Raw genomic sequence first — 10857 nt, 5'->3', positions numbered from 1 at the left:
GGCACACGTGGCCCGATGTACCGAGTGGCACCCGGATGGTGGGCTCGGGAACCCTGTACACATCATTTGGGGCTGTGAGCGAAACCTCGACCGGATCTCCTTGCGGATGGAACCCGAATAGGCGATAAACCTGGACTAGAGTCTTGTGTGGTTAGTCAGGTCGTGGCCGACACCCTCGCCAGGCTTCCGCTTGAAGGTTGCCGAGATACATGACGGGTATACGGTGATAAGTGGTGAGAGCATGTGTGATGAAGTACACCCCTGCAGGGTTATCATGATCTATTCGAATAGCCGTGTCCTCGGTTATGGACTTCTTGGATGCTTATGTGGTACATAGACAACCTGAAGTGGATACTCTAAAATGCTCAAGATAAGTGTGAGTGCTATGGATGGCCTTCTCGTAGGAGAGACGGGGATGAATCCATAGTAGTGTATTGATGTGGTGATTAGTGGACTCGTGTGCGCTGCCTCACCTCAAAGAAGTTTCTCATTGTCGTAGAACAGGATAGCCACTGAGTCAAAGCTGGCTTGCTGCAACTAAACCCCACATTACCTTCTTGATACAAATGCATGTATGATAGGATCTGATGTAAGTCTTGTTGAGTACCTTTGTACTCATGTTTGCTTTATTTATGTTTTGCAGGTGAGACATCTGTCTCACTAGTAGTACCGCTTGGACTTCGACGAGTAGCTTGTTACCTCAGCTACGATCTTGTACCTTGGAGGGACTTGTAGATAGTCAGGCTTCTCGGCCTTTATCTGTTGTAGTTGTCTGTACTCAGACATGTAATGCTTCCATTGCTTGTATGATTTGAATGATGGGTCATGTGACCCCTGTTTGTATTTATGCTATGTGGCTCTTCTGAGCCTTTATCTATATGAGTTGTGTTATGTTGTGATGCCATGTTGTACATCACATACTTGCATGTTATGCGTACGTGTGACGTGTATTGCTATGTGTGGGATCCGACAATCTAGTTGTTTGTCCTTGGCAGCCTCTCTTATGGGGAAATGTAGTCTAGTGCTTCCTTGAGCCATAGTAGTCCGCTACAGCCCGGTTCACCGGAGTTCTGCTAGCCCAGCACTACTCCTCAGAACACTTGACTGGCCGACATGTGTTCCACTTCGTTCCTATGTCTGTCCCTTCGGGGAAATGTCACGCGGTGACTTCTAGAGTCCTGTTAGCCCAGTGCTACAGCCCGGATTCATACGCTGTTGACCGACATGCTCGATGTGATTCATGTATGCCTATCTCCATAGGTCTGTGCCGCTTTGGGTTCACGACTAGCCATGTCGGCCCGGGTTCTCTGTCATATGGATGCTAGCGACACTATCATATACGTGAGCCAAAAGGCGCAAACGGTTCCGGGCCATGGTAAGGCGACACCCGTGGGGATACCGTGCGTGAGGCCGCAAAGTGATATGAGGTGTTACATGCTAGATCGGTGTGACTTAGAATCGGGGTCCCGACATTAGACCAGAAGCGCGATACTACGAAATTAATCACCAGATAGTCTAGGACTCATGTCTTGGCACAAAATCCATGTGCTATGGCTGAGGCTGTGGAAGGCATCTTGATTTTAATGTACTTCGCTGATCGAAGCTACATTGTGCTCTGATCCTGATGAACATCCAAATTTACAAATTCAAGCTAATGCATATCATGATGCAAGAAACTTCATATCAGGATGAACTTCCTTATATAAAAATCTGCTCCAAAAAAATCATGGGATGTCATCTTTGTCGACTTTGGACATCTCTAGTAGGGCTGATAAATAGACACATACATATCAGAAAAAGACATCTATGTTTTGTACAGAAATAGATCAACCTCTAGTAGCGGATTCAATAAACATACGGGCAAGTTATCTCATTTTATCATGTTGTCTATGTTATTATCATATATTGATTTATGGTTTTACTAAGTTCTGTGTCAAATCATATAGGTTAAGAAACATGGTATTTCATCCACATGGAAAATATATGGTGGTAAGCCAAATGTTAGAATCCCGAAGTTAATTATATAAGGTATTTTGAAAATGGAAGATAGAATCATGTGACATGCTCATGTAAGTGTGTTTGTCTTGTTCGAAAAGGATGCAGATCTGTCGAATACACTTCTTATTTGCTTAAACGTAGGGACGTGACCTCTTATACATGTAACTATATCAAAATATGTTCTAACAAAAAAACATTTGGAGAAAAAAATGCCCACATATTCCTTACATGTATGCTAGTGCATTTTTGTAACATGGAATATGGAATAATAGTATTTTGTGTAACATGTGGCTATATTTATTGTTGCATAAAAGATCTAATCACGGATGGCGGCCCCCAAAGCAGCAGAGATAACCTGATAGCTGGGGAGGAATTTCATCACATGAAAATCTTGTAAAAAATTTAGGCTCTACATGATTGGATGGGCATGCCACTCAATTATTGTTCATCAAAAGTGGCATGCCCCAAGTAGTATCAGGCTGGCTTGGTGTAGTTGTTCATCAAAACATGGCACCATGTCATTTTTGGAAGCGAGTGTACCCTATGATGTAGGAAGGCTGCAAAAGAAGCAAACTGGGGAATACACATGAATCCTAAGGTATGGTTGCACGTTCATCCTGTAATGCAGTATCGACCGCGTGTAATAGCCATTGACCATGGCAGCCACAGCCTGAATCATTCGATGACCTGGAGAGGATGCGCTGCAGGGATAATTAGCATATTAACCACATGAATTACAGGACAATATATAGGAGGTTCCCAGTCCTTTTGTTCTCTCTGTTTTCACTTCATATTAACGCCAATTCAGCCAAATATTTCCTTTCAAAGTCTCTTGATACGCTGAGCAATCAATATAGTTAATTTGCATAATGTTTTATAGAATCCATTCGTTTACTTCATAGATTACAACTACATCTAACCGAAGGGCAAACTAATTGTAAGGGACTCAATCTACAAAATTTGCAATTAGATGAATGTTTGAAAGAACTTGTCTGACAACTTGCCAAAATTTACAAAATCTGAATCCTAATAAGTCAGTACAGCATATGAGAAATATTTAACCAAATCAAAGAATCTGATATGGGCAAAAGCAGGACTAAAACTGTTCTGTTCAAAATCTTGTATACTAAAGAGTGCAAATAATGATTCAGTTTCTAACATTGAGATTATCCTGAACTAACATATAACCAATTTGTAAATGTACAGCGTACATAACTAAAATTAGTGAAGAAATTTAGGAAATAAAATTATATTTCCAGTTTTTAAGTCAGAATTGAATTTGAAACTGCATTCAGATTGCACATAGAGAAAAAAGTAATTGTAAGAATAGAGAATACATAAGTGCATTAGAACTCAAACAGAAAAACAAATAAGGGAGCAGTCCACTGACCACCACCATATGATTTGCCCGTTCTTGGCGAGATAAAAGATGCTTCCGCCGTTACCAGAATCTCTTTCCGGATCGCATGAATTCGAGAGACCTCTCCACACTATGCTGGTTATAGATATTCTGATGGTTGTGAGCAGCGCTAGAGACATGCATCCATGACTTGCATACCGCTGTCAACATCCATACCATACATGCTTCCACCGTTGAGATGTGTGAGAGACGACATTGAGCTGCTCCTTCTAGCCATGCAGGGGCGCTGCAAGTTCCATTGAGATGGCGATTCCGCATTAAAAATATCTTCAACATGAGAGATGAGAGATTAGATCGAGATTAACTGCTTCTGTGTAAGAGAAGGCAGTTAATCAGAGCTCTTTTTGTGCAAAAAGATCATGCACATCCATACCATACATGCTTCCACCGTTGAGATGTGAGAGAGACGACATTGAGCTGCTCCTGCTAGCCACGCAGGGGCGATGCAAGTTCCTTAGAGATGGCGATTCTGCACAAAAAATATCTTCAGCGTGAGAGATTAGATCAAGTTTAACTACTTGCGTGTAAGAAAAGGAAGGTAATCGTAGCTCTTTCTGTGCAAACAGATCTTCAACGTGATCTTCAAGAACGTGAGAGATCAGAGATTAGATGGATATTAACACTATTGTGCAAGATAAGGAAGGCTACCTAATTGTATCTCTACCAATTTCTTTCCTTTTGGCTTACTGCTGCCGTGCAAGATAAGGAAAGCTATCTAAACAATTTCTTGTTTTTTCTTTAGGATTCCGTAATCATCCCAAACGTACGTGAAAGCACTATGGGCCTTTGGAAGCATTTTTTTTCTTTTGAGTTATATCTAAAACCGTGAAAATATTGTGGGCCTTCTAAGCCAAAGTAAAAAAATTATAGAATCTACATGAGTTAATCTACACCGTTATAACTCGGTCCCATCAGAGATTAACGGCTCCTAAATTCTGATTAACGTGGTAATTTCTCGGAAGTCGCTAATTAGTATAGGTATAGATAAATATATGAAAGCTCAAAAAAAAGAAACTAAGTGGGTGTGCATCCAACTTGCTTGCTCACAAAGACCTAGGGCACTTGAGGAGGCCCATTTTTGGAATATACAATCCAAGTTCTATAATGAAAAATTCCCACTAGTATATGAAAGTGAGAAAACAAGAGACTCTCTATCATGAAGATTATGGTGCTACTTTGAAGCACAAGTGTCGAAAAAAGGATAGTAGCATTGCCCCTTTTTATTCCTTTTTTGGCCTTTTTTTCTTTTGGCCTTTCTCTTTTTTTATTGGGAGAATGCTCTATTAAATGATGATCATCACACTTCTATTTATTTACAACTCAATGATTACAATTCGATACTAGAACATAGTATGACTCTATATGAATGCCTCCGACGGTGTACCGGGATATGCAATGAATCAAGAGTGACATGTATGAAAGAATTATGAACGGTGGCTTTGCCACAAATACTATGTCAACTACATGATCTTGCTAAGCAATATGACAATGATGAATGTGTCATGATAAACGGTATGGTGGAAAGTTGCATGGCAATATATCTTGGAATGGCTATGGAAATGCCATAATAGGTAGGTATGGTGGCTATTTTGAGGAAGATATAAGGAGGTTTATGTGTGAAAGAGCGTATCATATCACGGGGTTTGGATGCACCGGCGAAGTTTGCACCAACTCTCAATGTGAGAAAGGGCAATGCACGGTACCAAAGAGGCTAGCAATGATGGAAGGGTGAGAGTGCGTATAATCCATGGACTCAACATTAGTCATAAAGAACTCACATACTTATTGCAAAAATCTACAAGCCATCAAAAACCAAGCACTACACACATGCTCCTAAGGGGATAGATTGGTAGGAAAAGACCATCGCTCGTCCCCGACCGCCACTCATAAGGAGGACAATCAAAGAACACCTCATGTTTCAAACTTGTTACATAACGTTTACCATACGTGCATGCTACGACACTTGCAAACTTCAACACAAGCATTTCTCAAATTCACAACAACTCAACTAACACGACTTTGATATTATCACCTCCATATCTCAAAACAATTATCAAGCATCAAACTTTTTTTTAGTATTCAACGCACTCAAAAGAAAGTTTTACAAATCTTGAATACCAAGTATATTAGAATTATTAAGAAAATTGCCATGCTATTTAAGACTCTTAAAATAATCTAAGTGAAGCATGAGAGATCAATAGTTTCTATAAAACAAATCCACCATCGTGCTCTAAAAGATATAAGTGAAGCACTAGAGCAAAACTATACAGCTCGAAAGATATAAGTGAAGCACATAGAGTATTCTATCAAATTACAAATCATGTATGGCTCTCTAAAAAGGTGTGTACAGCAAGGATGATTGTGCTAAACTAAAAAGCAAAGACTCAAATCATACAAGACGCTCCAAGCAAAACACATATCATGTGGTGAATAAAAATATAGCTCCAAGTAAAGTTACCGATGGAAGTAGACGAAAGAGGGGAGATGCCTTCCGGGGCATCCCCAAGATTTGACTTTTTGGTGTCCTTAGATTATCTTGGGGGTGCCATGGGCATCCACAAGCTTAGGCTCTTGCCACTCCTTGTTCCATAATGCATCAAAAGATTTCACCCAAAACTCGAAAACTTCACAACACAAAACTCAACAGAAATCTCGTGAGCTCCGTTAGCGAAAGAAAACAAAAGAACACTTCAAGGTACTGTAATGAACTTATTATTTATTTATATTGGTGTTAAACCTACTGTATTCCAACTTCTCTATGGTTTATAAACTATTTTACTAGCCATAGATTCATTAAAATAAGCAAACAACACACAAAAAACAGAATCTGTCAAAAACTGAACAGTATGTAGTAATATGTAACTAACACAAACTTCTGGAACTCCAAAAAATCAGGAAAAATAGGACGACCTAGGAAATTATTATATTGATCAGAAGAAATTGGAATCACTATTTTATCACGTTCTGGTAATTTTTAACAATTGTTTCGTGAACAGGAATTTTCTGGAAATTACAGCAAGATCAAATAACTATCATCCAAGAAGATCCTATAGGTTTAACTTCGCACAAACACTAATTAAAACATAAAAACACATCTAACCAGAGGCTAGATCAAAGATTTATTTCTAAACAGAAGCAAAAGCAAGAAAAACTAAAAATAAAATTGGGTTGCCTCCCAACAAGCGTTATCGTTTAACGCCCCTAGCTAGGCATAAAAGCAAGGATAGATCTAGGTATTGCCATCTTTGGTAGGCAATACATAAGTGGCTCTCATGATAGATTCATATGGTAATTTTATTTTGTTTCTAGGGAAGTGTTCCATGCCTTTCTTTAATGGAAATTGGAATCTAATATTCCCTTCCTTCATATCAATAATTGCACCGATCGTTCTAAGGAAAGGTCTACCAAGAATAATAGGACAAGAAAGATTGCAATCTATATCAAGAACGATGAAATCTACGAGCACATAATTCCTATTTGCAACAATAAGAACATCATTAATTCTTCCCATAGGTTTCTTAATAGTGGAATCCGCAAGGTGCAAGTTTAGAGAGCAATCATCAAAAGCACGAAAATCTAGCAAATCACACAAAGTTTTGAGAATAGTGGAAACACTAGAACCCAAATCACATAAAGCATAAAATTCATGATCCTTAATCTTAATTTTAATAGTTGGTTCCCACTCATCATAAAGTTTTCTAGGGATAGAAACTTCCAACTCAAGTTTTTCTTCATAAGATTGCATCAAAGCATCAACGATATGTTTAGTAAAGGCTTTATTTTGACTATAAGCATGAGGAGAGTTTACCACGGATTGCAACAAGGAAATACAATCAATTAAAGAGCAACTTTCATAATTAAATTCCTTGAAATCCAAAATAGTGGGTTTAGCAACATCTAGGGTTTTGCTTCCTTCAATCCCACTTTTATCAATTTCATCATCAAGATCTAAAAACTCCAAATTTTTGGAACGCCTTTTAGGTAAAGGTGGATCATATTCAGTCCCATCATTATCAAGATTCATATTACAAAACAAAGATTTAATAGGGGACACATCAATAACTTTTAGATCTTCATCTTGATTTTCATAGGAATTGGAAGAACATGCTTTAATAAAGGCATCTTTCATAGCACGCATCCTAGCGGTTCTTTCCTTGCACTCGTCAATGGAAATTCTCATGGATTTGAGAAACTAATTGATATCATGCTTAGGAGGAATAGATCTAAGCTTTAAAGAATCAACATCAAGAGAAATTCTATCAACGTTCCTAGCCAATTCATCAACTTTAAGCAATTTCTCTTCAAGCAAAGCATTGAAATTCTTTTGTGAATTCATAAACTCTTTAACACTAGTCTCAAATTCAGAGGGCATCTTATTAAAATTTCCATAAGAGTTGTTGTAGGAATTTCCATAATTATTAGAAGGATTACTAGGATAAGGCCTAGGATTAAAGTTCCCTCTATACGCGTTGTTACCAAAATTATTCCTACCAACAAAATTCACATCCATAGATTCATTTTTATTCTCAATCAAAGTAGACAAAGGCATATCATTAGCATAAGAAGAAACACTCTTAGTAGCAAATAATTTCATAAGTTCATCCATCTTTCCACTCAAAACATTAATTTCTTGTGACGCCCCCAATTCAATCGTACACTAATCATGCATGCAAATGTGTACGATCAAGATCAGGGACTCACGGGAAGATATCACAACACAACTCTACAAATAAAATAAGTCATACAAGCATCGTAATACAAGCCAGGGGCCTCGAGGGCTTGAATACAAGTGCTCGATCATAGACGAGTAAGCGGAAGCAACAATATCTGAGTACAAACATAAGTTAAACAAGATTGCCTTAAGAAGGCTAGCACAAACGGGAATACAGATCGAACAAGGCGCATGCCTCCTGCCTGGGATCCTCCTAACTACTCTTGGTCATCGTCAACGGGCTGCACGTAGTAGTAGGCACCTCCAGTGTAGTAGGAGTCGTCATCAACGGTGGCATCTGGATACTGGGCTCCATCGTCTGGTCACAGCAATCAGGTAGAGAAATGGGGAAAAGGGGAGAAAAGGCAACCGTGAGTACTCATCCAAAGTACTCGCAAGGAAGGAGCTACACTACATATGCATGGATATATGTGTAAAGGGCCATATCAGTGGACTGAACTGCAGAATGCCAGAATAAGAGGGGGATAGCTAATCCTGTCGAAGACTATGCTTCTCGCAGCCTCTGTCTTGCAGCATATAGAAAAGAGTAGACTGAAGTCCTCCAAGCAGCATCGCATAGCATAATCCTATCGGGCAATCCCCTCCTTGATGCCCTATTAGAGAGCGATCACCGGGTTGTATCTGGCACTTGGAAGGGTTTGCTTTATTAAGTATCTGGTTCTAGTTATCATAAGGTCAAGGTACAACTCCAAGTCGTCCTGTTACCGAAGATCACGGCTATTCGAATAGATTAACTTCCCTGCAGGGGTGCACCACATAACCCAACACGCTTGATCCCATTTGGCCGGACACACTTTCCTGGGTCATGCCCGGCCTCGGAAGATCAACACGTCGCAGCCCCACCTAGGCACAACAGAGAGGTCAGCACGCCGGTCTAAACCTAAGCGCACAGGGGTCTGGGCCCATCGCCCTTAGCACACCTGCACATTGCGAACGCGGCCGGAGAGCAGACCTAGCAACCTCCATTACAAAGGAAGTCACGTTACGCAGTCCAACCCGGCGCGCGCCGCTCAGTCGCTGACGTCACGAAGTGCTTCGGCTGATACCACGACGCCGAGTGCCCATATCTTTCCCGCGTAGTTGGTTAGTGCGTATAGGCCAGTAGCCAGACTCAGATCAAATACCAAGATCTTGTTAAGCGTGTTAAGTATCCATGAACGCCGATAGGGCCAGGCCCACCTCTCACCCAGGTAGTCTCAACCTGCCCTGCCGCTCCGCCACAAAGATCCACACAGAGGGCCGTCGGGACAAAGGTCCTTTCAGCCCCCAATCCGTGAATCACTCGCGGGTACTCCTCGAGCCGACCCGACTTTAGTCACGACATGTATCATGTATAAAGTATAGTATATACCCATGATCACCTCCCGAGTGATCACTGCCCGATAGTATAGCACAGCAGACGGACAAGAATGTAGGGCCACTGATGGAAAACTAGCATCCTATACTAAGCATGTAGGATTGCAGGTAAAGGTAACAACAGTAGTAACAAGGACAGGCTATGCATCAGGATAGGATAAACGGAAAGCAGTAACATGCTACACTACTCTAATGCAAGCAGTATAGACGAGAATAGCCGATATCTGGTGATCAAAGGGGGGCTTGCCTGGTTGCTCTGGCAAGAGAGAGGGGTCGTCAACTCCGTAGTCGTACTCGGTAGTAGCGGCGTCGGTCTCGGTGTCTAGCGAGAGAAGAGGGGGAAGCAACAATAAATATTTAAGCAAACAGATGCATAGTGATGCATGATATGACAAGTATCGGTGCTAGGGGTGCCCTAATGCGGTATGAGGTGATACCGGCGAAGGGGGAAGACATCCGGGAAAGTATCCCCGGTGTTTCGCGTTTTCGGGCAGAGGAGCCGAAGGGGGGAAAGTTGCAAGTTCGATAGGTTAGGGATGCGTGGCGGACGAACGGGCTACGTATCCGGGTTCGTCTCGTCGTTCTGAGCAATTTTCATGTACAAAGTATTTTCATCCGAGTTACGAATTATTTTATATTAATTTTCAAAGTTTTAAATGATTTTCTAATTTCTGGGTTTAATTTAATTCGAAACTAAATTAGTATTTAAATGCTATGGGTACACAGAAAGTGTACCCAGAAGTGTGCACCTGAGGCTGACAGGTGGGGACAGTTGACTAAGTCAACTACCCAGTCACTAGGTCCAGTCAGCAGTTGGCTGGTCAGCTTGACTAGTCAAAGGGGTCTAGTGGGACCCCCTGTCAATAACTAGGCTAGTCCAGTCAGCAGTTTGACTTGGCCAATCTGGACAGGGGGTCCACCTGTCATTGGCTGATATTTTAACAGATCGTTTTTAATGGGATAATTAGTTGACGGGGCCCATCTGTCAGTGAGTCACCATTTTTTACAGATTTTATTTAAACAAAAAAACATTAATTAGCGAGGTGGGGCCGGTGTCAGGGAGTCAGGAGGTGGTTAGCTCATCGCTAATGAGGCCACGTAAGTGGCTAACGGCGGTGATGGCAGAACGCGTCGGCGGCGGCCATTCAGAGGACTCCAGCCACTATTCGGCCAGGGGACGGTTCCCACGACACGTGCTCAGCATCGCGCGTCGACTGTTAACCGCGGCTCGTGTGGGGGCTACCGGAATCGACGGGGGTGACGGCGTGCAGTGGCAGTGACGTTGGAGAGCGCGAAGGGAGGCGGTTGCAGGGGCGGCCCGAGCGGCAGAGCTTCGGCGGGCGCGCGGTCA

This window comes from Triticum dicoccoides, chromosome 3A, assembly GCF_002162155.2.
Source record: "Triticum dicoccoides isolate Atlit2015 ecotype Zavitan chromosome 3A, WEW_v2.0, whole genome shotgun sequence".
NCBI lineage: Eukaryota > Viridiplantae > Streptophyta > Magnoliopsida > Poales > Poaceae > Triticum > Triticum dicoccoides.
This window is presented reverse-complemented; position numbering follows the sequence as displayed.